The 27195-nt window shown below is 44.2% G+C and overlaps 1 long non-coding RNA gene across 1 annotated transcript in view; it reads right to left on the bottom strand.

The window, feature by feature from the left end:
• LOC140699158 (uncharacterized) overlaps window positions 1-2567 on the bottom strand; it is a 28585-nt gene extending 26018 nt beyond the window's left edge. The window contains exon 1 of the long non-coding RNA XR_012077159.1: window positions 2344-2567. This is a non-coding gene — a long non-coding RNA (uncharacterized lncRNA). The remainder of the gene's footprint in view (window positions 1-2343) is intronic.
• Window positions 2568-27195: the final 24628 nt, after the last annotated feature.

Here is a 27195-nt window from a genome sequence, read left to right as displayed (position 1 = left end):
CGCTTGGATGTCACAGTCCTGGGACCACCGTGGGTACCTGGTGAGAGTCTTGCAGATGCTTAATGTACTACAACCGGGCTAGTCTTCCACAGCAAAAATCTAGGCCACCCAAGAGCCCAAACTGCTGCAGTGGAGGGACACCTGATGGTCCAGCCCCCTCTTTGGGCACCCAGAGGAACCTGGACTCTGGCAGGTTAGGAGCAGGGTCAATTCTAAAACCCAGGCATTTTTGTCCCCACAATTCAGTAGTTATTCGGTGACAGCACATGGAATATAAACAACAAAGTAACTTGACATGATGTTATATATTTAGCTTACTCAAGAAACAAAGTTTAAATCCAGTCATTCTCCTTCCCACCTGACCTACTTTCCTTTCTCTTGTACTAGCACCAGATTATTACCCACCCAGCCTTAACATGGGTCCTGACTCCACTTACCTCCCTCCCAAACACCACATGAGATGATTCCTCAGCCTGGATGTGGGACCAGCAATTACAAGAAGCTTTAGTGGAAAAGAACTGGTTATGCACAGATGCCAACTAAACACTGTAGAATCCTGGTGTCCCGCATTAGTAATCATGACAGCTGTTTGCAAGTGTCCCCAAAGTTCATTTAAGACTCTCACTGCTAATTATGCTGGAACATAAATATGAAACATGTGGACTGCTGGGCTGGACTGCTAAGCTGGGTCTCTAATCCAGGAAGCTCAGTGTCTGCTCCCTGCACCCAGCTCCCTGTTCTGTTCATGCATGTGCATCAAGAAGCTGTTTAGTGTCCATTTTAATATCTTAAACAGTGCATTTCAATATTATCTTCATCCATATATACGTGTACCACACAGTAGTAATGATCAATCTTAGTATTTGCTTTCTTTGGTCTTAGAGAGTCAGATAAACAGATAGCAAAGATAACAAAGTCATAGAGGGCTATAATATAGTATTTCCTTTATTTCAATGACAGGATTTATTTAAAGAGCTTAGATATAACATCCTTGCATTTATGGCATCATTAAGCGTCTGAAGCTGTTACATTATAAAAACTTCATTTCTAGCGAGATGTTATCAGTTAGAGAAGCGCTCCTAAATTTGAGGGGTTGCTGTCATCTCAGACGGAGTCCCTAAAAAATGTCAGCAATCTGCAGTATTGCCATCATGACAAGAACCCAGACAGATGAAATTTGGAAAGCCTTGTGGCTTTCTAGTGCACAGACAGAAAATGGTATTTCAGAGGGAAAAGCCTGAATTACAGAAAGTGATAAATGAAATGGTCTAACATGCATTTCCCTTTCAAAGAACTAATACGTCTTTGGTCGATAATAACATCTGTCAGAAATTATGAAAAGAGCTGACAGATGCATAGTACTTAATATAAGCCAGGGCTGTTGTATCACTGACACAGATTCATTAATCCCCATAGCATCTCTACGAGGTTGGTACTACAATTATCCCCATTTTATTGGTGAGGAACTTGATAGACACAGAGGGTAAATGACATTTACAAGGTCGACAGCGGGAAACCAACACAGGTGTTCCAGCTTGAGTCTACACTCTTGGCCACTTATCTTTTTTTTTTTTTTTGGTGGTGGGGAGATAATAAGGTAATTCTGGTGGGGGGTGGGGAGGTAATTAGGGTTATATGTCTATTTTAGAGGACGTGATGGGGGCTGAACCCAGGACCTTATGCTTGCTAAGCATGCGCCCCATCACTTGAGCTGTGCCCTCCCCTCTAGAGTCTATGCTCTTAGGTTCTAATCCTCACTGTCCCACATGGTAACTGTGGGGGAAGTACAGTTCATTCATTCGCTCGTTAAACTCAGCCTTCCCGGTGCCTGAGATTCAGCAGTGAACAAGACAACATGCTTCCTGCCTTAAATGAGCTTGTCGCCTCCTGATATATTATCTTCATTTTACCCAGGAAGAAACAAGGTCAAGAAGATTAGCCTTTTCCTCTTAACACCGGAGGATACATGAGGTGCTTTATTTCAATTCTGCCATTTGACTTACACCATGGGGAGGGAAAGCTGCCTTGCAAATCCTGGAGCTCACAAACCTGTTAATCCTGAATTTTTTTTAACACTGTCTCTTACTTGATACTTGATCTGAGAAAGGATGAAGCAAACCTAAAAATGTTCTAAGAGAGCTTGTGGTTTATACAAGGTAACTAACCAGCCACTGTTTACTATCCTAACAGGAATCTGTAGGCATATTTCTTTTCTTTCTCTTTTTTCCTTTTTATGGGCAGCTTTTAAAAACCAAATCAAACCAACCAAACCAAATCACTGATAATTCAACAGCAGGTTCTAAATCACCCCCAAGACAGCAGCTAAACTCGGTTTAGACTTACAATGCGGTTTCTGGTGGTTGGATTGGAGAATGTATCTCTATGCTGAATATAAAAGTCATTGACGGAGCTCTTCTCAAATAGGGCAAAGAAAAGCTCTTGTTCCGGTTGTTGATACTTTCATCCATTTGGAGGACTTTCATAAAACATCTGAAGTTATCAAAGGCTGAGGACCGGGTTTTCAGATCATTGGGCTTCAGAGGCAATATTATGTGCAGTATCTCAGCTTATGTACAGAACACCTCCCACAGGGGATGTACTTTTGCAAATACAAGCTTGTCATCCAAAACCTATATTGGGAGAATGAAAACACAAACCGGGAAAGTATTTTCACATTTTTAGTACACAGATTTTTCTTACGTTGCTGGTAGTTAAAGCACTTGTGCAAACACACACATATGTCACACTGGTAAAAGTGAAGATATAATAAAAATAGATTTGCAATCCATCATACATTTTTGCCTTAAAGATAATTTCTTTGTTGAAATTACTGAAAAGTTATTTAAAATCCTTACAGTTCCTTCATAAAATAACCAATGTTTTAGATGAAGAAAAGCAAACTTGTTAATTTTTAGTCCAAATTAGTAACTAAAAATAGAAACACCAAAATATTCTTTGCAGTGGTATTGTAATGACAATTTTTTAAATTTCTGAAACCTAGAACTATTTACATATCTGTTCAATATAGTGTTAAACAGCAATTAAAAGGGATTTAAAAGATTTATATTTATTGATATGGAATATATAATAAAAGGAGAAAGAAAAAAATGTGAAATAATAATTTTCCTTTTTGGATGGGAAAAATATCTACATTTGAACAAAAAAAAGTTTAGAAGGATTTTATGATTCTTTATGTATAATTAAGGTACAGATGATTTTTAATTCCACTGTTCTTTCATTTTCAATTTTGGGGGGTAACTTTTTATAATAAAAAAATCTTTAAAAAGTTTCTTGCACAAATACATTAATAGATATATTTATGACTATATTCTCTGGCTATTAAAAAAGATCTCCTAACTGTAGATCTGAAACATACATTCCATAATGCAGATTCTGAGTGACTCGCCTCCCAGCCCACAGCGAAGGCACGGCTAGTGTGACATGTTTCAAATACCATTCCAAGGAACATGCAGGCTCCCAGCCAATGGCTGCAAGGGGACTGACACTGATCCGGTTGCTCCCAGCTGCAGACCATCACAGATGAGTTTAGATCCACAGGCTCATATTTTCTCTGTCAAAAGAAATCAGAAAATGTTAGGCTTTTACTTTCACCAGGGAAAAGAAGTTTTTTTTTAATGCAAAAAAATAACAACAAACCAATTTGAACCTGATGAAAAGACATTTACTCAAAACAGCACAGTAGCAATGAAGGTGCTCTGGCAGACAGGGACTTGTTGGATTCCTGTGAGTGCTGGACTCCTCACATGGAATTCCCTTGGCACTCCAGAAGGCCTGTGGTTTTCCTCATGGGTTTGTGGCCATAAGTGGCGCACAAAAGTCTCTGGCTTTGCCACAATTTCAAAACCTTTTTGGCTTATGAAAGGTTTTGTCCTCAAATGGAGTTTTCTTGAGTCCAGTCACTGATGTCATTTACCAGAGTTACAGTCCAGATCTGATATTCTAGACTCTTAAAATCTTGCAGACATTCAAATGGTTCAGGTTTGGATGTGTATTCACCTCTGCAGGCCTGGACCAAGTCTGATAAAGACACCCGGACAAGTTCAGCAAAATAAAAAGAAATTTTCCTCTCTGCAAGACTGAAATGTCTGTGAAGCTATAAAAACATCTGCACCTACAAAAATAGGGAACCAACTCATCAATAACATATCTATCCATAATGCATGGACATTCAAAATAAATACTGTATTTACTCCTATTAAATTCTATCTGGTTTTTGCCAAACTGTGTCCTAAACTGAAAGGAAAGTATGTAAATGTAGAGAATTTTTTACCTTTTAAAAGAAAAAGGAACCCTCCTACTCGGTTGGTGGGAATGTAAATTGGTGCAGCCTCTATGGAGGACAGAAAAGAGGTTCCATAAAAAAATGAAAATAGACTTCCGTGTGATCCAGCAATCCCATTCATGGGTATATGTTTGGAGAAAAATTTAATTCAAAAAGACACATGCACCCCAATGTTCACAGCAGCACTATTTAAAATAGCCAAGACACTGAAACAACCCAAATGTTCACTGACAGATGACTGGATAAAGAAGTTGTGGTATATTATATATATATATATATGTATATATACATGTATACATATATATACACACACATATATACCATGAACACACACACAAATGGAATACTGTTCAGCCATTAAAAAATAAAATAATGCCATATTCAATAACATGGATGGACCTACAGGGTATTATGCTAAGTGAAATAAGTCAGAGAAAGATAAACAAATATTCTATATATTAACTTATATGTATATCTAAAAAATAAAACAAATTAATGACTATAATAAAACAGAAATAGTCTCACAGGTACACAGAACAGACTGGTGGTTACCAATGGGGAGAAGGAGAAGAGGGGAGGCAGGAAGGCGTTAGGGGATTGAGAGGTAAAAAGTACTACATATAAAATGGATAGGTTACAGGGCTGTATCATACAGCACAGGGAAATATAGCCATTATTTTATGGTGACTTTAAATGGAATATAATCTACGAAAATGTTGAGCCTCTATTTTGTACACCTGAAACTAATATGATGTAAATCAACTACTCAATTACAAAATTTTTAATCAAAGTTTCCTTTTCATATTATTTGCAATAAGTTAGAAACCAGCACTGTCAATAGAAACATAGTGCAAGTCACAATTTTCCAGTAATTCCATTTAGAAAATAAAAAGGAACAAGTGAAATTAATTCCAGTAATAATTACATTTATCCCAAAATATCCAATACACTATCATTTCAAAAGTGTGATTGACACTTTTAAAACTTATTAAGAATATTTTACATTATTTTTGTTGTACGAAGTCTTGAAAATCTATTATATATTTTCCACTTATAGAACATCTCAATTCACAATAGCCACATGTGGCTCGTGGCTACCATACTAGACAGACCATATTACACAATTCACACTTCTGATAAATTAACTGCTCTTTCGTATTTAAAAAACTTGCAGAAAAGGGTTTAGATATGCCCTCTATCAAACAAAGCAACCTTGACGGGTGGGTATTATCTTCATTATAAAGTGAAAAATAAAGGTAAGAGAGCCATGCTTACATGTATGTTAATGTAGCAATACCTTCTTAATTCATTCAGGACTTTACAATCTTTCTTCATATGCCAAGGATTCACTGTCACTGCGCAATGTTTTTCACTATTACCATCTTCGTGATTGAGAGGCGTCTGATGACCCTGCTTTGTGCATCTTTACATAAAGTAACAAAACAGAGAAAAAGACCTTATTTAAGATAATTTAGGGGGGAGGGTATAGCTCAAGTGGATGATCATGTTCTTAGCATGCACAAGGGCCTGGGTTCAATCCCCAGTACTTCTTCTAAAAATAAAATAAATAAATAAAAACCTAATTACCACCCCCCCAGCAAAAAATTAATTTATTACTTTAATTAAAAGTTAAAAAAAGATAATTTAGTGCAGGCTTATCAGGCTACAAGAGCTACAATGAATGCCCCCACCCATTAATTTAGAAGAAGTCTCACAGTATTTCTCAACATAAAGGCTAAAATATAATTGAGAACACTTCCTGATGGTCAGCATCATTTTAAGAAAAATGTAGATAATTACGTCCCTGGTGTCAAATTTCTGTAAGAGTTGGGCATGGAACATTTAGTAAAAGTGATTTTGCAGCTATCTTTGAAAGAAATGCTGAGAAATGATCTTTTCTGTTGGAAATTAGCCTGCTTTTAAATTCTTCAGTAGGCATACGTGTTTACAAACCAGGCAGGAACTGGATTATATTTTACATATACTTTAGAAACTGATTTGAATTTTGCCCTCTACCTGCAAGGCTAGTTCTTAGATAATAACATAAGCAGGCCACTATACTAAATTTTGTTTCCCTGTTTGCTTAATCCTCACAACAACTCTGTAAGCTGCTATTATTACCCCCATATAACAGATAAAGAGCTTGAGGCAGAAAATAATTTGGGTAACTTGGTAAATGGTGGAGCTGAGTAAGACTGCAGCCAGTCTGACACTCAAGTCCATTCTTCTCACCAATGTCGGATACTACTACCTACATTCAGCAATGACAGCTAATTTCATATTTAAGTGTGTCATTTCAAAAAGTGCAAAGCTATATTAGTACTGCTGTGTAAATTATCCGTTTGAGATGTGATTGCCAAAAAAAAAAAAAAAGAAAGAAAATCAGGGTGCCACTGAGGGGAGGGCAAACTGCATATGGACGGACACAAGGGGACTTTATGAGGACAAAGTTGCACAAATCTAGAAATAGATAAAATGGCTGACTTGTACAATTATAATGTGTGAATTTTATGGCCTGTAAATTACACCTTAATACAGCTATTAAATTAAGAAACTGGGATACCAAATTAAGACTAAAACACATATATATATCACACAAAGAACAGCAGGCAAATATCATTATTTACTGCACCATTTTCCTTCATGCAGCTTCCTATCCTCACCCGTTCCTGAAAGGATGATTCATTTTTAAAATAGTCTTTAAATTTATTCAGCAAATAATTTTTGACTGCCTAATATGTACCCAGGACTAGTCTAGGCACTTGGAATAGATCAATAAACAAAACAAAATTCCTGTCCTCACGGAGCTTGGTTGGAGTCTAGCTGGGATGGGGGTGGAGATGACAATTCACACAACAGAGCAGCAGAGAAGGTGGCATGTTAGGAAAGAGGAACCATGGAAAAATCAAAAAAGGGCAAGGTAAAGAGAGTTGAGGGTATGGGATGTGGGTGATGTTGTATTAAATACCAGAGCAGGCCACACTGAGGACTGAGGTTAGAACTAAGACTTGGAGGTGAGAAGTCCCAGGTGGACGGAATAACCATCACCAAGGGCAGCGCGCACCTCGCATGTTCCAGAATGGGGGCACGGCTGGAGCTGCGGTGAAGGGTCAGTGCAGGTCCTGTATGGCCTTGGAGGACATTGTAAGGACTGTGGCTTTTACCCAGAGTGAAATGGGGAGGCACTGCAGAAGGACGACACAATCTCACTTAGGTTTTCGAGGCTCACTTGACTGCCGGGTGAGAATAGTCGAAACGGGTCAGAGATGAAAGGTGGGAAGCCTCTGAAAAGGGCTGTGCAGGAGGAGAGGACAGTGGCTCAGGGCAGGGAAGCAGCAGTGGAGGCAGGAGCCATGGTGAGAAGTGGCTGGGTTCTGGATATGGTTTAAAGGCAGTGTTAAACCAGATCTATTGACAGAATTCATGTGGTATGTCAGTGAAAGTCAGAATAACTCCAAGTTTTTTAACCCAAGCAGCTGGATGGATTAAGTTTCCACTAACTGAATGGGGGAGGTTGCAGGAAGAACCAGTTTGGGGGGGAGGAGAACAAAGAGCTCAGTTTTTACACATGTTGCTTTTAAGATATCAGAGCTTCAATTGAAGATGTCAAATCAGTAGAAGATTGTAAGAGTCCAGAGTTGGAGAGAAAAATTCTAGCAGGAGACAGAAATGTGGGAATCATGGGTCACACAGGTGGCACAGGAAGACATGAAACCGAGGTAGTCAAACATTAAGATAACCTGGCATTAACCATGGAAGTTGTCCTTGAGGGCCTGCCTACTAGGTGTGGATATCAGTCCTATTTCCTGACCACTCGAGTTTTAAAAAGCAACTTACAAATGAATTCGTGCAAGACATTGCCTCCAGTGGGTGGGTCCAGAGCTGGAGTGGGAGAATTAGATGGTGCACGCTACTCCCTACGGTAGAATGTGTGTGTGTGTACACATGTGTGTGTGCGCAGGGGGATGAGATACACCTGGCTTTAAGAAAAAGAGCAAGTAAGTCTAGAAGCTGAAAGATGAAAGAATATCCAGATATGGTAGAGGGAACAGGGGAAACACTGTGTACTGTAAGACATATCCCCATAACGCCATTTCCCACCATCCTTTCATAAGGAACACAGTTGAAAAGGGGGGAATTATGTAGATACGTGTGATGTACACAAACTTTCTGACTATGTAACACTGAATATCTACATATGTAGCAAGTTAATGATATTTATATCTGCTTCAAATTTAAAAACAAGTTCACAACAGAGGGAAAATAAAATACTGAGGACTGGTAGAAGTATCATAGAAGGCCTTTCAATGCTCAGATTGGAAGCAAAAGCAGCTTCACCCCACAAAGAATGTCAATAGGAGTCAAGAATGTTTATATTTGCTTAAGAAATTGAGAGTTACAACTTCCTGCTGTAAAGAATTCACATAAGACAGATACCACACTATAAGCAACGTCTTTACTGGAGCTTTCTTAAAGCTATTTTAGTTCCTGCTTGTTCTGATGTACTCCAGACACTCTGCAAAGAAAACCTTCTATTCAAAGGCTTAAAGGAATAAAAAAAGAAATAACACTGCATTCTTTTCAGTGTTCTCTGTACTGAAAGTCAATTGCAAATGCAGCACCCTGCCACAGGTCTACATTTTTAACAATAAAGACCTTTGCGCAATTTTTGAATTGCTATGTGACTTTGGGTCAGTCTCTCACTAAGAAGCAGAATGGAGTACCAGAAAATGACACATCAGGTCTAAAACTACAGATGTGGGAGATGAACCTACACCAGGAAACAGCTAAGTGGGAGGGTAAGGTTTACCTTTTAAGTTACCGTAAGTGCAGTTACACCTGCTCCCTGCTTCCCCTGTGAAGTGAAGAGCTAGTCTTTTCCAGAAAAGCTCTCATTCTGAGAACTGTCTTCTTTAAAATATTCGGAGATTCTCTTTTAAGTTTCTTTCACTTTTAAGCCTTTCCCCAACTCTACATCCTATAACAAGTGTAAAAATTATCCTATAGCCTATTGTTACAGAACATAATCTACAAAAGTTGAGGTTTCCCAGGGTTTGGATCCCAGAACTCTGCTACCAGATAATCCTAAAGCTTTCCTTCCATAACAGACTCTTCCGCCAATTCCCAGCTGCGGGCAAATTCGGCTTCTCAGACCAGGTAACTTTCTAACTCTGCCTACGAACACTCTGCTGCCAGTAAAGGAACTCTCAGACAGAAAGCACACAATGCCTCTAGTGAGGGTTGCCTCCTTCAATCAATCAAGATGCCATCACCAAGCAAATATTTAAACCTACTGCAAAACCTCTGAAGACATCTTACAAACAATATAGTTTGTATAGATGCATACTATTTGCTCTGGAATAGTGATTTCCAATGGAAGGAACAAAGGACCACATGACCCAAGCAATTTTTTAAAACTGCACATAACCATACCTTTTCACGTGAGGATTCAGGCAAACCCGTCTTACAGGCCTAGGTGTAACAGAATGACAGCACCTCTAGGAGTAGGGTGAAAAGCAGCGAGGTAGACTTCTAGTGAAAGGGGGTGATGTAATAGGCCCCATCGCCCACTTACCTACCACCACAGGACAATCATCTCAGATCGAGAACAAACACTTTGGGAAACAGAAGTTGTTTATATTTTTATGGTATTCTGGTGGAAATAATGCCCTGAGACATGTGAAGTTGTGGCTGCAAAATTGAACAGGGGACTGGACATTTTCACATTCAGGACAAAAATAGCCCCTGGATAGCCACCATATCTGCTCTCCCCTTTGCCTGTTCACCCCAAAAGCTGCAGGACTCTCCTGCTTGCAATGACACCCACCACTTCTCACAAATTCTTGCCAAGTTCACATCAGCAGCTGGTGGTGTCAAAGTCACCATTTGTACTGCTATGAAGTCCCTCCATTACTTTATATCCCTTCTATTTTCTCTGTTGTCTTCCTAGCTACACTTGCATTCACAAGATGGTTACTGCACTAACATTGCCTCTGTAATCAGTCCAGGATATAGGAAGTAGAGATTCAACTGTAACCAGTCCCAGAATACTTGTCATGCCACTCTAGTGTCACAAAAAATACTCTGGCATCCCTCATCTCACTTAAAGAACCACTGCATTACTTAGAGGTTGTAAAATTAGGGGGCTTTCTCTACTGGGAAACACTGTGGCTTGTGGTAGAGTTGTGATTTCAGTTTTTGCAACTACTTACAGGCAAAAAGACATGGCCCGCAAATTTTCTTCAAGAGTTTGGTATTTAAACTTTCATTAGATACAGAGCTGGTGGACTAACCGTAATCGATGAACATATGGTCATATTATCAAATAATGTTCATGTCTACCTTACAGACATGTAAGGACTTGGATTACACCTGCAGCCTCTAGGCCTTTAGAATTGGATGTGAAGCATCCTGTGAGATAAAAAAACCTCCTATCCAGTCACAGAACACAATTACAGACAACATGACACTAATGTCACTGAATACATTAGTATAGTCCATGTATGGTTAAGTTACATCTCCAATTTCTCAGAGCTGGAAAGGAGATGTCTAGAAAAGCTGGAAAAGCCCAATTACCAAAACAGCTCAAAAGTTAAAGCAGACTCCTGCACCTCCCAGAGCAGAGGGCGGAGGGGGCATTGCCCACCACTCTGTCCTCCCCCAGGACGTGGCATGTGGGGAAGCAGGCAGGAATGGGTGGCTGGGACTCGGAGGTGGAGAGGTGATGAAAGCAAGAGTGGAACTGCTCTGGTCCTAGAACAACAGAGCTGTAAAAAGCTCGGCTTCAGTTCAACCAACTCCCTCTCCCACTTTCCCTCCTACCTACGTGACATACAGAGCACAGCCAGGCACTTTCTGCCCATGACGGTGACTACTAGCAGGAAAGGGACCAGGATAAAAGCATGTCCTATAAAAGATCAGTCTGATTTTAAGGCTATGTTATAAACAATGAACAGCACTGTCAGAGTGGGACACTTGTGAGGCGCTCAAGTAGGGAGGAGGAGGTTGAGGATTCATTTCCAGCACTTCCATGTCTTTTATCACTCCTATTTCTGACCTTTCTTTTGCCACTTTTTGTAGCACTGCCATCACTGGCAGGTAAAGGGGCAGCAATGTGACTTGGCCGTTTGGCTGATGGGGCTACATTTCCCAGCAGTGGAATGAAAAGGCACTGGAAGAGGATCAGCTGGAAGATGTGAACTGCGGTCCTGGCCTGTGCCAAACACTAACCAGGTGACCCTGGGTTAGGCTCTTAGTCTCTCTGGGCTTCCGGCTGTTTACTTATAAAATAAGGTTTTGTCATTGCACAATTATATCCAATATGAAATGTAACGTGAAAGTCAAACATAATGACATCTCACCTGCTTGCCTCAGGGAACTGTACAAGCACTGAACACTATGTGAATTTAAACACAGTCTTAAGAAAACTATTGAGGTAAAGCACTAAACTGAACATGGAGATAAAGTTTTTTGGATTTTCTTGGCTTTCTTTTTTAACTGCAACACTGAATTAATAGTTATTAGCTATAATCCACACCACCACCACTGCGAATAAATAAAGAAGGCAAGCACTGCCTGGATGCCTGTTATTGCCCGATGCTAAGCAGGGTGAGGGTTATAAAGGAGGCTGAACAAGTGAGTCTTCTCCAGTTACCAGCTAAGTGAGGAGACACATTGGAAATCACCCAGGAATGGTACCAAGTCAGTACTCAAATCCAAGATTACAGGCTACTGATCATAAACAGTACAGGAATACAAAGAGGAGCTAGAAGTATTTGGAATAAATAGGGAAGACTCTATGAAGGGGATGGGGCTCCAACTAGTTCTCAGGGCAATTCTAAGCTGTTTTAACTGAGGACTGGATAGGAAAAGGCTGGTGACTCCTGGTTTTTAAGAAGGCACAGGTTACCCTAGGAGGCTAAGTTACATAATGATTGGAACAAATAAGGTAAGTCCAAAATGATGAAGGGTCGAGACTCCCTGGCTGAGATCTGGTTGTGTTAAGTCTTTGACTTGACTGTAGATGTTGGAGCACCAAAACTCTAGGTTGACTGAAAGGGGGGAAGAGAATATCCAAGAATTCAGCAGAAGGAAAAATTCATGTATCAGGGATGAAAGCTCTTCATCAGAGTATCAGCAATCAGAATAGACACTTGAAACCAACAACATACAGTTCAAGAAGCTGACAAAATGTGGAGGGTGGTGAGAGAAAGATAAATCAAAGACCACTCCAAGCCTTTGTGTATTCAAGACCGGAAGAATGATTATCCCACTGAATAAGTGGAGACGCTGCAAGAAAAAAGATTATGAAATCAGCTTTAGACATGTTGAATCTGACGTATGAGCTAAGAGTAGGTTTTCTCTAAGAAGCTCAAAATTCAAAACTGAAGCACAGATGTTGAGTACAGACTTAAGATGCAGATGGACAAGACATGATAAATCTCCTAAAAGAAAACATAGGCAAAACATTATCTGACATAAATCTTAGCAACATTCTCCTAGGGTAATCTACCCAGGCAATGGAAATAAGAGAAAAAAATAAACAAAAGGGACGTAATTAAACTCATAAATTTCTTCACAGCAAAGACAACCATAAGTAAAACAAAAGGAAACAACAACCTATGAATGGGAGAAAATATTTGCAAATGATACGACTAACAGAGGCTTAATTTTCAGAATATATAAACAGCTCATACAACTTAATAACAAAAAAAACAAACAACTCAATCTTAAAATAGGCAGAAGACCTAAAGAAGCATTTCTCCAATGAAGACACAAATGGCCAATAGGCACATGAAAGAATGCTCGATATCACTAATAAACTGAGAAATTCAAATCAAAACTATAATGAAGTATCAGCTCCCATCAGTCAGAATGGCCATCGCTCAGAAGTTCATGAATGATAAATGCTAGAGAGGCTGTAGAGTGAAGGGTACCCTCTTACACTGCTGGTGGGAATCTAGTTTGGTGTAGTCATTATGGAAAGCATGGAAATCCCTGAAAAAACTAAAAGTAGACTTACCCTATGACCCAGCAATCCCACATCTGGGTATATAACTGGAAAGAACTCCAATGTGAAAAGATACCTGCACACCAGTATTCACAGCACCACTGTATACAATAGCCGAGACATGGAGGAAAGCTAAATGTAGCAACAGATGACTGGATAAAGAAGTTGTGGCATATTTATACACTGGAATACTACTCTACCATGAATAGGACAAAATAAAACCATTTGCAGCAACATGGATGGAGCTAGAGATCGTCATTCTAAGTGAAAGCAGACAGAAACAGAAAAATACCAAATGATACCACTCATATGTGCAATGTAAAAAAAGAGAGAAAAAGACACTGTGAACTCATCTACAGAACAGAAACAGACTTGCAGACTTAGTAAACAGTCAAGGTTACCAGGGAAAGGGGATAGGAAGGGATAAATTTGGGAGTTCGAGATTTACAAATGTCAGCCACTATATATAAAAAGAGATTTTAAGTTAAGTTTCTTCTATATAGCACAGAAACCTATGTTCATTATCTAGCAATAACCTGTAATGAAAAAGCCGATACAGCCACCAACTGAGGAAGCAAGAGAAGAAAGGAGAGTTAGTTATGCTGGGCTAGAGCCCACTTCTAAAATCCTTGTCAGCCACTGAGGCTGCCCCGAGTACACTGAGCTTTCCTCCCAGGGACAGGCTGACATGACATGCGTCCTGCAAACCTGGGGCAGCAGAGGCCGTCCCCAGGTCTGGCCCTAGGGGAGATGGGAGCAAGTCCACCTGCTCCCCTTGGGGCAGCACCCCTCCCTGCAGCCCCCGCCACCTGACTGCACCACGCCTGCCTCTCAGGAAACCACTGACTTGAAAACAAGTGGTCCACGAACCTGGGGCAGCGGCAGGGAGATGGGCAGCGACCTGGCAAGCTGGTAGATTTGCCCCCATCTCCCCCACGGCCTGTCAAGGGCTCGGCCTCTGCTGCTCCAGGCACGGTCCGCAGGTCAGCCTGCTCTCGGGAGGAGGGCACGGTGTGGTCAAAGGCAGTGGCGGGTTATGGGGTCTGCCCATGGGAGCCCTTGGATTTACTTCAAACTCCCCAGCGCATGGCCTGAGCTTGGCCTCTTCTGCCTCAGGTTCGTGGAACTCAGGTTACAGGTCAGCCTGCTCCTGGAAGGCGGGTGCTGTGCTGTCAGGGAAAGGCGGCAGATGCGATGGCGGGATTGGGGCTGCCCTGTGAGAGCGCGGGGGTTGCAACAATTTCCCGCTGCTGCTGCAGCCATCCCAGCACACTGATCGCACCGAGCCCATCTCCCAGGAGCAGACTGACCTGTAACCTGAGTCCCACTAACCTGGGTCTTTAGAGGCCGCCCCCAAGGTCAGGCCGCGGGTAAGATGGGAGCAAATCCAGGGGCTCTCATGGGGCAGTCCCCATTCCATCCGAGGCCCCGCGACGGCACCGCACCCACCTGCCAGGAGCAGGCCATCGTCTGAGGGCCAGTCGGAGATGCTCTGGAACCGTCCGGCGCCCTCCCAACTCCCGGGGCTGTACCTGCTCTCCTAAACCCGGGTAGAAGCGGCGGCAAAAACGCGGTGTTCAGGAACTACTAATACCGGGGTTACCACGAACCACAGCGGCGGCTGGGACCCGCCTCAGGGTCCTAACGGGACGCGCGGCCGGGACCTCACCTCCGCACCCCTCCCTGGGCGCATCCTCAGCTGCACAGCCCAGGCGTCACCCGCCGGGTCCCCAAGAAGCGCGCCCCCACCAGCGCCCTCTTAACTTTCCGGCAGCGGCAGCCGAGCCGCGGGCAAGCGGCGGCCCAGGCCCCAGGCCGTGTTCCTCTTCCAGGAGCTGGTCCAGGAGCAACCGGCTGCCGCCAGCTTCCACGCGTTCTGGGTGGGTTCCGGCGTCCGCGCGTCTGTCCGTCTGCGCGTGCGCGCCTCTCCTCCTCCCGCCCGCAGCGCAAACTGCTCGGGTGGGTCTCCTGCTTTACCGGCCCTGGCCGCTGGGGCTGGGAGGAGCCAGGTGGGGCCCCTCCTGCTTGTCCCGCCGGGTCTCCATCCCCAGAGCCTTCACCCAGCCACCGACTGGGTCCTGGCACAGAACTAGAACCACGACTGCCCTAGGCCAGGCCTCACCCACCCAGCCCCACTTCCCCTGATCAACTTCCCCTCCCTGTTACTACCCTCCCACCACTGGCCAGGCCCAGTCTCCCACCAGACCTTGAAGACAGGGCTCCTTCTCCTCACACCATTGTCCCTGCCCTGACACTCCATCCTGCTAGGTCCTAAGCTATGGCCCCTACACCCACAAGCTTACCCCTCATGCCTCAACACAGGACACCCAACAACCTGAAATTATCCCCCTCACCTCTCAGCCAGGTCATTTCCACTCTGATCGGGCCCCACACCTCTCAACCTGTACCCCCACACCATGGGATCCCCTTCAATCTGAGTGCACCCCTACTCTGAGCTCACTCACTCACCCCTCACCCTGTGGTTGGGGTGGGGAAATCCGTGCTCCAGTAATGATGACTACTGCCACCAGTGGGGGATCGAGCCTAGTGTGCACCTTCATAGTTAATGTCTGAGACTACAGGGTGAGGCAGGCTGGGCTGAAGGTGGTTCCAATTCCCGCCTTGGCACCCTGATCCCCGCAGCCTGTGCCTCAACTGACCCGATGGGTCAGGTTGATCCCAGGCTGCCAGCCACTGGCCTTGGGCTTTGGGTGGTTGATGGTACTGATGGTGATCTGGACCCCTAGGGTGGAGGCACTGGGCACGCGGACCTTTGGTGTGGGGGAGTTCAGAGTTTGCACTTGATCCCAGGGTTACACAGCAGATGGTGGTCTGTGTGCATGGGGCTGTGTGCATGGCATGGACTCAGCACAGGTGGGTTCAGGGACCTTGTTCATTCACACCAGGCCAGAGGGAAGAGGAAAGGGAGTTTTTAAAGTGTCAAAGTGAGGAATCCAAAGCTTTAGAGCAAAGTAGGAAGGTGCACTGGCCAGGCCACCATGGATCTCGCCGCGACGCTTGTCTCTTGCATCAGGGGAGACTGGCAGTTGACTGGCCAATGAGACATCCCCTGCTGTGGTATAGTTTACAGGCAATTGAAGGGATTTTGAAAGGTAATTTTAATCCAATAATTGTCAGTTTCTCTGCGGTAGATTAGGTCCAAAATCATGGTGAATCTGGCAGGGATCCTGCCTGAAATCCAGCCTGGGACAGTGGAGGACCCACCCAGGAATCATCCACTTAGCTCTCACCAAAAGTCACTGTAATAGAGAACAACAAATCTGACTCCATATTGGATCTGTTCCTTTTCTTTAACCCTCTGCAGTGTTTTCTAGGCTTAGACTTGCTAGCTCTGCACTTTTTGTAAAACAGTGTTGCCTTTAGCCTGAAATAAACAGGAGAGCCTATTCTCAAAAGTCTGAGCTTTAAGGATATTAAGACTTTGCACTCCTATAAAGATAACAAGTTGCAGAATAGAAAAAGTTAGTTTTGTTGCAGGTTTTGCAGGAACACCATGATCTGACCCACGTGGACAGCTGCAAAGGATTCCAAGAACAAGGAATTTCTACACCAACAAGTTTGCAACAACCAACCACAGCCCCTCCACTTTTTAGCAGAATAGGAGCCTGAAGTTGACATGTGGAAGATGGTTCTCCAAGATATTAGTCCGCCATTATCTTGGTTTACAGCTGTTTACGTAGACCAGGTCATAGTGCCTCTGTAAATCCTCTAACAAAACAAAAGTAGTTTACTATTCTACAACCTGTTGTCTTTATATAAGTGCAAAAGTGTTAATATCCTTAAAAATCAGAGCCTTGAAAGTAGGCTCTCCTGTATATTTAAGGCTAAAGGCAACATTGTTTTACAAAAGGTGCAGAGCTAGTAAAACTAAGCCTAGAAAAGAGGGCAAAGGGTTAAAGCCAAAAGGACAGATCTTCTATGGAGTCAGATTTTTTCTTTTCTATTTTACTATATTCTATTTTTGTTTTAAGTATATAAGAATAAAGTTTAGCCTTTTCCCATTTTAAATTGTGCAATTTTAAGGAGCATTAATTGCATTCACAGTGCTGTGAGACAAGCACCACTTGTTTCAGACTATTTCCTTCCTCAAAGTAAAAGCTTGTATACAAAGAGCACCCCACGTCCTACCTCGCCCAGCCCATGACAAGCCCTAATCCCCTTTCTCTCTCTATGTCTTTACCTATCCTGGAAGTTCCCTATCAATGAAATCATATAAAAGGTGGCTTTTTTTTGGTTTGTCTGCCCACATATCTTAAGTAGGGACGGGTGAATTATTTTTTTTCACGTGAATTAGCATTTTTGTATTTTGAGAGGAAAGTCCAGATGGATTAAAGATGAGACGTACCATATGAAGCCCTTTTAGTAACTCTGTGTATAATCTCGGGGTAGGCACTGCTGTTCTAAGTGTGAAATCAGAGCCAGAAGGGAGATGCTTAGCTCTTCTTGTGGCAAAATAAAACCAAACTAAAGCAGAAAACAAAGGCCAAGAAAGACAGCTGGAAAGGCAAACCACAGCCTGGAAAAACCTTTCCTCATGACCCAAGGTCGGAAAAAAGCTTCACATCCCTGTGGTCCAAAAAGCTCTTGAAGCCCAGTGTTCTGAAAAGAAACAAAACACACAGAGTCAGTTCCAACGAGAGGCAGTGCAGGTGGCAGGTTTGTGCTGGAGATGCTCGACCTCTCAGGTGAGGACACAGGCAGACAGACAGACTGCAGAGACAGCATTGGCCACCATCACCCTGGCAGGTCTTTAGCCCGGTGACAACCAGCCCTGGTGACAACGTGAGCAGGCAGAGGCCCCAGGAGGTACCCTGGAAGGAAGAGCAAATGGACGCTCCTCTCCAGCAGAACAAGGTGTAGGATACATCAAAGTGCCACAGGTGCATCCCTTCCCTAGCAGTGCTGAGCCTTAGAGAAGATCCCACCAAAGTGCTTGCACAATTTTCAAAGATAATGTTTCTTCAGTAACATGAATTCAAAATAATCAATATGTCATCAAGGGATTTTCAGAAGTGACCTGCCCTGGACCTGTACAATACACACACATAAATACACACATATACACATAAATATATACACACATACATACAGGAAAAGAGACAGACAGACTGAAACACAGAGAAGCAGGGGGAGACAGAGAAACAGAGAGAGAGACAACTCAGAGAGGCACTGAGAGACAGAGACTGAGAGAAAGAACACTGGAGCTGGTAATGAGTGGAACTCACATACATTTTCACAAGTCAGTCTATGTGTCAGAACCTGGTCCCAAAGTCGATCCACCCTCCAGGGGAGGGTGTGGGGATCTCCCACAAGGGTGTGGGAACAGAAGGCAAAAAATAGGAAGCCATTGTGGGGCCGCCCACCACAGAGGCCGAGATGGGACACTGGGCCTGTATGTCAACATGACAGAATGACCTAGGAGGTTGTATGCCAGAGCGGACGATGTCAGAGTTGTATTTAATTTCAGTCTCACGACTGGGAGCGGGGAAGCAAGCAGCAAGGAAAGTGACTTTCTCCAGACCCCAGGGCAGACCCCGGCCTGTGTGGGGTGTGCTTTGCACTCTGCCAGCCCTCTGTGGGGTCCTTCCTTTGCTGAGTCTGTGCACGATCTCCCTGTGATGCCAGCCCGTGGGGGTGACAGATGCAATAGGTGTTTCTAGGTCTAGAGACAGGATGGCTTCTCTAGGAAGCAGGGGACAGAATGATCCCCACTGTGCTGATGGGGGATTGGGGAGACCCTGAGAGGCACATGGCTTGTCCAGGATGATAACACTGCTGAGTAGGGGGAGCCAGGTCTGAACCCAGCTGTGTCTTCAGAGCTGCGGCACTGGTTGCATCCAGGCCTCCCCAGGGCTATGGGGGGGGCTGAGTTGGTGTCACTGTGTGTGGACATGGCATGGAGTGAGAAATGAGAGATTGGAAGCCCAGAAAGGCCCTTGAGGAACTTTGTGTCAGGAGGAAGCTTGGAGAAGTGGACCCCAGGAAGTGACCTCACTTCCCTGGCAATAGAGCCCAACAGAACTTAGAACCGAAGTCACCAGGCACCCACTCTGTAGAGAAGTCCCTACTCAGCTCACCTGGTTGGAGACAGAGGCATGTTCTGCTGCATTCCATTATCCTGAGGCCGCAGGCCCCGGAAAGTCCGCAGCGAGGGTCTCTACCAACGCTGCCGGCACTGGGTCAGGTCTCACCCAAGGCACCTCTGGCCTTTTGGCCAGAGAGACCCAAAGGTAACACAGGGAGGCCCAGGGCAGGCCCCTCCAGGCTGGGCCACCACTCAGATCCCATCCAGGTAGCCACACGGCCCCATCCTGCCTGGTGGAGGTGGAGCAGTCATGTTGGGGATGGGTATCTGCCTCAAGAAAGAGCAGGACAGAGGCCTGGGGGGCCCAGTCACATAGACAGCCCAGGACAAAGCTGGCTGGCTGAGATGTGGAGAGCCCGGGAAGGGTCCTGCTGCCCGAGGTGGAGCCCATGCTCTCTGGGTATGTATTTTCCCTCCCGGATGTCTGAGCTGAACAAGGTTCTGGTCTGATCTAGCAGCAGAGGGTAGAGTCTACAGAATCAGGAGTGTTCCTGGCCAGGAAGGACTCTGAGACTTCCATGCTGGGTCAGCTGCTGGTCACTATCATTGCAGAGCCAGATACCACATATTGAAAAGAAGCTGATGAATAAGAACACCAACGCCCCCTCCCCAACTGAAGGGCTGGTGTGTCACTCTTCTGAGGGCCAGCGCAGACTCCTGGTGGGTCTGGATATGGAGGGGTCCCCACCACCATGGCCCACAAATCAGTGGGGCAGGCCTCCGACCCAGACATCACCCAGGGCTCTCCCAGGGACCTACCCGGGGCTGACGGGTAGCTCAGCACACCCTGGTCTGACCTGGAGCACCGTGCCCACCTCGCTGCAAGTCAGGTGGAGGACCAGGAGCCCCCGAAGCAGAGACCAAAGGTCAAAAAGGCAGGGCTGGTGTATGTGTGTAGGTGAGGGTGGGGCGAAGGCTGGGCCACACAGGGAGGTGTCCCTAGAGGCTACTGTTGGGACCAGAAAAAAGAATGGCCTCAGACCACCTGTCTGGAAAAATTCAGTCACAGAACACATCCTGTGGGCACTTTCTGGGTGGGAGCTGTCTGGAAAGCTCTGGGAAGATTTCTGTCCTTGTAGAGGCACATGGAAAGGGAGGCAGGTGCATAAATTTTTCCTCTCTCACAGCATGAGCTCTTCCACAAGACTTAAAACTCTCTCCACTTCCAATAGTTACAGAGGAGGCAGGGGCAGGGGAAGATGTCAGAGACCAAAAATGGGACGAACTGGATCCTGCAGGAGACCTCGAGCTACCTCCTGCCGCTCCTGCAGCTCTTCCTGAACCTGCATCTGCAGCTGGACTGCTGGGCAACGGAGAACCAGTTCAGGCATCACCACCACCTGGGGTAGAGCCCCCTCTGCACCCACCCACACCGTCTTCTCCAAAATGTTTTCCAAAATCCCACCGTCAGTCCCCCCACAAACTTGACGTCCCTTCCGCTGAAGATGTTTTTGTTTCATTTTCTTTAGTTTCCTTTGCTTGTTTCACATCATTTATGACATCCTTTATTTTTCTTTTTAGAGTTTCATGTAATAAAATATAGACTTTTCCCCTTTTAAATTGTGCAATTCAGGAGCATTAGGGGCATTCACAATGTTGTGCGTCCATCACTACCATCTAGTTTCACACTATTTCTTTCCTCAAAGTGAAACCTTGGATCCAGAGCATGCACTCCCCTCCCTCCTCACCCAGCCCCTGACAACCCCAAGTCCTCTTTCTCTTTGCGTGTCTTTACCTCTACTGGTTGTTCCCTGCCAATGAAATTTTAAAAAAGAATTTTTTCCTTCCTGCCCACATGTTTTCACCTGGGGCTGAGGATTTTTGTTTGTTTTCACTTGAAACAGCATTTTTATTATTTTCAGGGGATATCCAGGGGGATTAAAGATGTGATGCACAAAATGAAGCCCTTTTGGTAACTCTGTGCATAATCTCAGGGTAGACACTGCTGTTCCCCCTGTGACACCACAGCCAGAAGACACAAGGGAGATGCTTAGCTCTTCCTGTGGCAAAAACAAAACCAAACGAATCAAAAAAATTAGTAAAAGCCCAGAAAAATTGCTTGAAAGGCAAACCACAACCTGGAAAATTCATTCCTCATAACCCAAGGTTGGAGAAATTTTTCCCATCCCTGTAGTCCAAAATCCTTTTGAAACTCAGTGTTCTAAACAGAAACAGAACAGGCATGGGCAGTTCCAATGAGAGGCAATGCAGGTGGCCAGTGTGTGTTAGAGATGCTTGACCTCTCAGGTGAGAACAGAGGCAGAGAGAAACACTGCAGAGACAGCATCGGTCACCATCACACTGGCAGTTCTTTAGTCAGGTGACAACCAGCCCTGGTGACAATGTAAGCAGGCAGAGGCTCCAGCAGATCCCCTGGAGGGAAGAGTGAAGGGACGCTCCTCTTCAGGAGAACAGGGTGCAGGACGCATCAAAGGGCCACAGATACATCTCTTCCTCAGAAGATCTGATACTTACAGTTCATCCCATTAGAATCCTTACACACCTATTCAAAGATGCCTTTTCAAGGGTGTCCATCACAGCACTGGTTGAAACAGTCGGAATTAAGGCAACACTAATATTGATGGAGAGGGGATGGGGTCCATTCGTTCTGGTTCATGTGGATGAATGAATGCTGTTCAGTTGGAAAAGTGGGTGCCTGGTCTCAACCCAATGTCAAGGGAGGCCTCAGGGTGGAAGAATGCAGACCCACTCTCTGCATCCAGGGTCCCATCTGCACGACCACATGTGTGTGAAATCAATATAGATGGAAATTGATCTGATTGTGAGTGTGTGAGAGACAGAGATGGAGAGAGACATACTGAGAGACACAGAGACTGAGACATAAGCACCAAATCATTCGTGACAGACACCGCTGTGGGTGGGAATTACAAATCACTTCTTTTTTAGGCAATATTTCAATTTTTGTACTGTGTCTGTATTACTCTACTAATTCTAAAAGGATTAAAATCCTATGCTAATGTGACCCATTCATTACTCATCTATGGAGTAATTAAAGTACATTAATCCTATTTTTAAAAGAATTTAAAGCCTTCTCAGGACTCAGTTCCATGTCAGCTCAGTGGAAGAAGAGGTTCTCCAGGAGGTCGTGTCTCTTCTGAATCAGCATCCAATACAGGTGAGCAAGAAGTACCCGACTTGGACACTGAAGACTACAATAGATGAGAGAGTGTGTTGAGAGAAATTAAGACCTATATTCAAAGAGAATAATCCCATATTCATGGAGCAGAAGGCTTCATTCTACTAAGATGACAAAGGTCCACGAATAGATCTAAGGATTCAAAGAATGCTTACCCAAATCCCAGGTGGTATTTTGCAGGAATTGACAATCAATCTAAAATTCACGTGGAAAATCCAGGAGGTCAGAATACATGAGTGAATCTTGAAAAAGAAGAACAAAGTTCGAGGAATGGAAAGTCAGATGGAACCCACGGTTAATACAAAACCTCTTTAAGCTGAAGATAACTGAGATTCAAAAGATGCAGAAGAAAACCTGTCATGGAAGCCAATTCTCTCCTTTCCCTTTTCCCTATTAAGTTAGGTTGATAAAAAAAGCCTTTAACTTTCACCATTTAACATGGTAGTTACTTTTCTGGTTGGCTCCTGCGTGTGCATAAATAAAAAGTTTCTCTCGTTCATCTCCTCTTTACTTCTGTGGGCTCTTTGGGAGGGACTCTGGATTATGGGGACCTGCTCTTTTCTCACCTTCTTTAGTGACATCTTTTGTCCATGGTGAAGTTCTTAAAAAAAAGAAAAGTCTCATTGGTTTTGGGTCAGATTTGGAACATGTATACCTTTGGAGACCCCCTGGAGGAACAAGGGGGTTCAATACTGCCTGGAGAATTCACTTGTCAAAATGCCTAACAAGACGCTATTTGCAAGGGTTTTTTTTTTAAAGATTCTTACCCTAAAACAAATCCCCTATCTAAACCTCTTGGATGATCAAATATAAAGAAAAAAGGAGAATCATGTCTGGCCTAAGAACACTTGCTTAACAAAACGGAAGGACAGAATCAGTTTCAGAGCAAAAATTAAAATGCACTTATACCATCAACCCTCCCACCCTTTTGTACACTGTCCTCATGTAATCTGCCAGATGGCCCCCTGGAGAAGGCCCTTTGCCCGGAACTCGTTCTCATTTTCAGAGCTCGGCCAAGCGGGAGGTTGGTCCCCAGGGCCTGAGAGGGGCTATGTGTGAAATCTTCTCTACTGAGACCCAGCGGACTGAAGGTAACTGTGTTCTCTGAGGGAGAGAGAGCACACCGAGCCTCTGTGGAGGCATCTCTGAGACCCTCCCAAAGGCACAAATCTCTAACTCTGGACACGGGAATTTTTGATTGGCATCTTAGCTGGAAATCTCCTCCTGGATAGAAAGAAGCAGATTCAAGATGTTGCAATTGGATGGGCAGGTCGGCCTCTCGAATTAGTCGATGAGGAGGACATGCAATTCTCTGCAGAAGTAGGAACACCCATCCCTGCTCTGCTGACGTCATGTACAGAGAAACAGACGCGACTCTAGGGGGAATTCAAAACCCACCAACCTTTCTTACCGATGTCAACGTCCCCACTTTATTCTCCTGTCAGGTCTCTGCACAAAAACTGTGGCTCATCCCCAAATATCACATACCCATCACCCTGTACCACTCTGTGTCTGTGTCCAACTCGAGCATTAAGGCCTGTGACCGTTACTGTTAAATCGTGTCCCCCTTTCTGCCCGTCTCCCGCCATCATCCCAGTCCAACCTCGGTGTCTCTCTCCAGGTCAGCAGCACTCTTCCCACTGGCTTCCCATCAGCTTACCTTGCCCTGTTTCCATTGCTTATTCCCCATACGTTACCCACAACGGTCTTATTAAAGTATGAATCAGATCAAGTTGTTCCGCATTGCAAAATACTTTCGTGATTTTCCATTGTATTCAGAAGGATATCCAGAGTCCCTACCAAGGCCCTATGTGATCCGGGCCCTCACCGATCTCTGCAGCCTCAGCTCTCACCGTTCTGCTCCAGCCCCTCTTCACTGCCCCGATGGTCCCCACCAGGACAGCTGCGTTTCTAACTCCAAGTCTAGTACTTACACTTCTTCCGGCCTGGGAGGCTTTTCTTGTCTGTTACCTACGTGGCTTATTCTTTTGCTTTATTCAGGACTTTGTTCAAATTATTTACCCTCAGAGAGGACTTATCTGACCAGATTATTTAAAATAGCACACACATATTTCCTATTCAAACATTTTCTCTCCTAATATGCTTTATGTTTCTTTGTGGCAATTATTAGTACCTGGCAGTACATCATATATTTATTTGCTTACTGGTTTACTGTCTGTCTTTCTTACTAGACCTATATTCATGGAACCACAAATAACTGTTTTAATCAGTAACTTTCAAACCACCTTTAAATGAATTCTTTTATAAGATGAGAATTTCAGAGGCTTCCACGGGTTGCTTAGGGGAAAAAAGAAAAAGGATTCAGGTTGAAATAATTTATTAAGGACCTGAGAGTTGGTTATTTATTTTATACATAGTAGTGTGTACCTGTTAATCCCAAACTCCTAGTCTAGCAAAAGACCTAGCTGACTACTATTTTTAAAGGAATTTTTTCTTTTTAGACTGGGGTTGCTTGAGATCTCTTTTCTTCTTCGTTATTTTTCTTTTTTTAAAGATTTTTTTTATTATTTTTTTACATTGAGGTACCACAAATTGAATCCAGCATGTACTCTACCCCTTGAACTATACCATCCCCTCCAAAGACAATTATTTTTATACTTTGACAATACCATATTGAATTAAGATTTTTGTTCCATTTTCCCTTCATAGAGTTTATAACTGAGGGAGAGAGTCAGAGGAAGCCCTGGGCCAACCCTTCCTTCTCAGCGGGTCACTACACAGCAGAGGAGCTTGGCTGTCTCCAGGCCCAGCTCACCTTTCTGCTCTGAGGGCCGACTCAGGCCACTTCTCTTACAAGCGGCGTGTTAGAAGCAGCAGAAAGCCAACTAGCGAGCAACAATGACAAAACTGACCCACCTGCAGTTGGACATCATCTGGTCTGAAACGTACCTCTTAAATCTCTTCTTCTTATTAGTGGATGGTTTTCAAAAATATTCCCAAGGAGATGAATCTCACTCCATTTTTTCTGGATTTCTTGGGCCTTCTATGACTTTAACTGCAGGCTTCATTTTCTGCACAACATCTGCAGGGAAACCAGGCAGAAAACGTGAACAGACCCTGCAGGCCGCGGCTGAGGCCTCCCGTCAAACATCCTTGTTGTGCAGAGCCTACGTTCATGGGACCAGTTTCATTACTGCTGTAATTAGTTCTTGTCCAAGTGTCCCACCGGAAATGTTTCTAGATAGAACGTGGCCTGACGCAGATGAGCAGTGGGGATGTGGGGTGCAGATGACACACAGACTGGAAGGAGAAAAGGGAAATGTTACTTCAGGCTTCAGTTTGGAAGATTACTGATTTTTATATGGACATTAAACTTGGTCAGGCTGAAGCACCATTTGCTCTAAGACGGGGTGATGTACACGTATCCCTACAACTTCAAAAAATATGTTGAAGCTGGGCGTAACAGCCTAGGGGACAGACAGCTTTGAGTGACACCTCCGTTCCAGGATGCCTATGATCTCGGGCTCACAAAGAGGAAAAGAATACACATATTTTGCCTCTGTAGTTCTATGTGAAATTATTTTGACCCTTGCCGGATGGTGTAAGATCAGAGAGCATGTAGTCTTTCGTACATCGCAAAGACGACAAGTCTTCTTGATGAGTCAGCACACTGTTTCTGATGGCCCGGGGTCTATGCCAGACATTAGCTGTCTAGACAAATACCACACAACCCCCCATCCCTCAAGGAGATCACAGTGTGTCGTGGAAGATACAAATTTAAATAGATTTTCAATACAATGTGGTAAGAGTCACTTTGCATCATATATACTATATGTTCAGAGGGGCTCTTGCACTGCCTGGGGCTGTGTTCTAGAAGATAGGGAAGGTGTCAGAGAGGAAATGCTTTCTGCACTGACATCTGGCGGATTCCAGCAAATCTCTAGACCAGGAGAGTGCATGGTGGGGACGGGATTCTCAGCAGCTTGCGTGTCTCGTGCAGACCCCTGGTCATGTCTAAGAGCACTTTGCACTTAGGGAAGGAACGTCAGTGAGGCTAGAAGCTGTGAGGAACTAACGGAAGCTGAGGCTGAAAAAAAGCAGCAACTAGGTGATGAGAAGGTGTGACGTTAAATCAGGGAGCGTGGACTTCCTCACACACGCAGCGTGGAATTCTTTGGGGTTATAAGAGGAGAGTGACACAGATTAGTCATTAAAAGTGAGCAAAGTGGATTGTTCACTCTAAAGTACAGCACTGGGGAGACTAGCAAGGGGGGGAATTAATGCAGTGGGGAGCGAGGAGCAGGGACTTAGTTGGGGGACATTAAGGAATAGAATTATAGTACTGACAGGGGTGAGGGAGTGAAAAAGTAAAGGAAAACTCCCAGATGTTTGGCACAGAAAAGAGATGGGATAGTGATGCCATTGTTTGAAAAAGTAAAACTTGTTCTGAGAGAGTGTAAATCCAGACAAACAGAGCTTGAGATTTTTATGGGCTAATCAAATGTGAATGTCTACTTGTCAATTAGAAGTATATTTCTGGGACTGAACTGAGATGTCCATGCTGGAAAAGATTTGACAGTTAATCATTGGACAGAGAGCAGTTGAAGCCACGGGAATAAATGCCACCCACTGACAGTTTACCAAAGAAAAGGGAAGGA

Source organism: Vicugna pacos, chromosome 11, assembly GCF_048564905.1.
Source record: "Vicugna pacos chromosome 11, VicPac4, whole genome shotgun sequence".
NCBI lineage: Eukaryota > Metazoa > Chordata > Mammalia > Artiodactyla > Camelidae > Vicugna > Vicugna pacos.
The sequence above is the reverse complement of the archived record's forward strand: the minus strand, read 5'-3'. Positions and strand labels throughout refer to the sequence as shown.